Source organism: Babylonia areolata, chromosome 13 (assembly GCF_041734735.1).
Source record: "Babylonia areolata isolate BAREFJ2019XMU chromosome 13, ASM4173473v1, whole genome shotgun sequence".
NCBI lineage: Eukaryota > Metazoa > Mollusca > Gastropoda > Neogastropoda > Buccinidae > Babylonia > Babylonia areolata.
In genome coordinates, this window is record NC_134888.1 from 33,557,081 (window position 1) to 33,559,580 (window position 2,500).

The window sequence follows — 2,500 nt, forward strand, 5'->3', positions numbered from 1 at the left end:
CTGCGCTGTGCTGTGCTATTCTATAATGTGCTGTGCTATTCTATAATGTGCTGTGCTGTATCGCGTTACATTGAATGGCACTGCATTAGACCACTGTGCTGTACTGTGCTGTGCTGTGCTGTGCTATGCTACAATATGTTGTGCTGTGCTATACTATACTATACTAATACAATACTATACTGTGCTGTGCTGTGCTGTGCTGTGCTGTGCTGTGCTGTGCTGTGCTATGCTACGCTATGCTATACTTTGCTGTGCTGTGCAATGCTATACTATGCTATACTGCTATGCTGTGCTATGCTATACTATACTATGCTATATTATACTATACTATAATGTGGTGTGCTGTGCCGTGGTGTGTTATTTTATACTATGCTATGCTATGCTATGCTATGCTATACCGTCTTTTTATACTCTACTGTACCGTCCAATCTTTCAAACTCTAACCTTATATCAAAACAATCTTTCTTCTCTCGACGGATTTCCTCATGGTAGGCGACAAATCAGCCTGCTTCGCCCTCAAGCAAGGACCAACTAAAACCAGACAACACTTTGATCGTTGAAGAGATAATAATTTGACAAAGGACAGAGGAGGGAGGGTGAGGGCAGAGGGAGGGAGGGGCCAGGGGCGGAGGTAGGCGGGTGAGAGGTGTGGCAAGGAGGGGGGGGGGGGAGGGAAGGGGGGTGGGCGGGTGAGAGTGGAGAAGGTTGAGAGGAGTGGATTTGACCCTATAGGGAGGAGTAGAGATGATGACACTGTGTATCTAGTTCTCTAAAACCGGCAAAGTCGGCAATGCTGGCCTGACGGACGGGAAACGATGTGAGAGAGAGAGAGAGAGAGAGAGAGAGAGAGAAGTGATGTGATGTGACCAGCGACGTGGGATGAGTTGTGGATTGCTGTGTTGGTTGGTTGGTTAGTTGGTTGGTTGTTTGGCTGAGGGGACCGTGACACTGTTATGATAGCTGCTCTCCTTCTTCAGGTGATGTGTTGTTGTTGTTGTTGTGTTGTTGTTGTGCTGTTGTTGTTGTTGTTTTGGTGGTGGTGGTGGCGTTGTTGGGTGTTTTGTTGTTGCTGTTGTTATTTTTGTTGTTGTGGTGGAGTGTTTTGTTGTGTTGTTGGATGTTGTAGTAGTTGTTGTTGTGCAGTGTGTTTTGCTGTGTTGTGTTGTATTGTGTTGTGTTGTATTGTTGTATTGTGTTCTTGTTGTTGTTGCTGTTGTTGCTGTTGTTGTTGTGTTGCCGCTGTTGTGTTTTCAGTGTTGTGTTGCGTTTGATTGTGTTGTGATGCGTGGGGTCCGATTGGATAAGAATGGATTGCATTGTGCTGTGCTGTGCTGTGCTGTGCTGTGCTGTGCTGTGCTGTCTTGTGCTGTGTTGTGTTGTGCTGTGCTGTGCTGTGCTGTGTTGTGCTGTGCTGTGCTGTGTTGTGTTGTGCTGTGCTGTGCTGTGCTGTCTTGTGCTGTGTTGTGTTGTGCTGTGCTGTGCTGTGGGGTCTTGTGTTGTGCTGTGTTGCGTTGCGTTGCGTTGCGTTGTGTTTTCTTGGTGTTCGTGCGGTATCGTATCGCATTGTATCGCATCGTATCGGTATCGTATTGCATTTTGCTGTGCTTTACTGTATTATCATTTTGTATTATGCTGTATCACTTTTCTTCTCACAATAACAGTTTTCACTGTGTGAAAGTTGGGTCGTGCTTCATTGGAGAGCTCCGTCGCATCACCCGACAGTACAGTTCCCCCCCCCCTCCCCCCACCCACCCCCCTTTTTTTTTCTTCTTTTCTTTTTCTGCCCAAGTTGTATTAATTTTGTTTTACAATCGAAGTAGATTTTTCTTCAGTATTTCGATGGTTTTTTTTGGGTTTTTTTTTACAGACCTATGGTCAGCTCTCAATACCCTGAAAAGTGCTTTTTTTGGGGGAGTTTACACGAAGGTCTTTTTTTTTTTGTAATCTTTTTTTTAAACGCACATATGGTGTAGCGTATATGGATCAGTGTACAGGCCTTGGCGCCTCCCTGAATCTGAAACTGTGAACTTTTCTTTTTTTTCTTCTTTTTCCTGACAGTCTTCTCTCTCTCTCTCTCTCACTCCCTCTCTCTGTCTGTCTATTTTTATTTTCCTTTATTTGTGTGTCTATCTGTTCTTTTTCAATAGTTCTTTTCCCCTTTCTTTGTTATTTTGTTTCCCCTACTCTCCCCTCCCCCACTCTACCCCCCCCCCCCCCGCCCCCCCCCTCCGCCGGCGTTTAGTCATTCTTTCTTTTTTCTTTTTCTTTTTTTTCTTCTTTCTCTCTCTCTCTTTGTCTTTTTTTTATTTCTTTTTTCGCTGCCCCAATTGTCAGTCATTTGGCCGCTCATGTGTGTTTTTTATTTTAAAAAAAAATGTTTAAGCCTCTTTCTTTCTTTCTTTCTTTCTTTCTTCCCTACTCCAGTAGTCATTTACTTAGCTGCTCTTATATGCTTTTGATTAAGAAAAATCTTTTAAGTTTCTTTCTTTCTTCCTTCCTT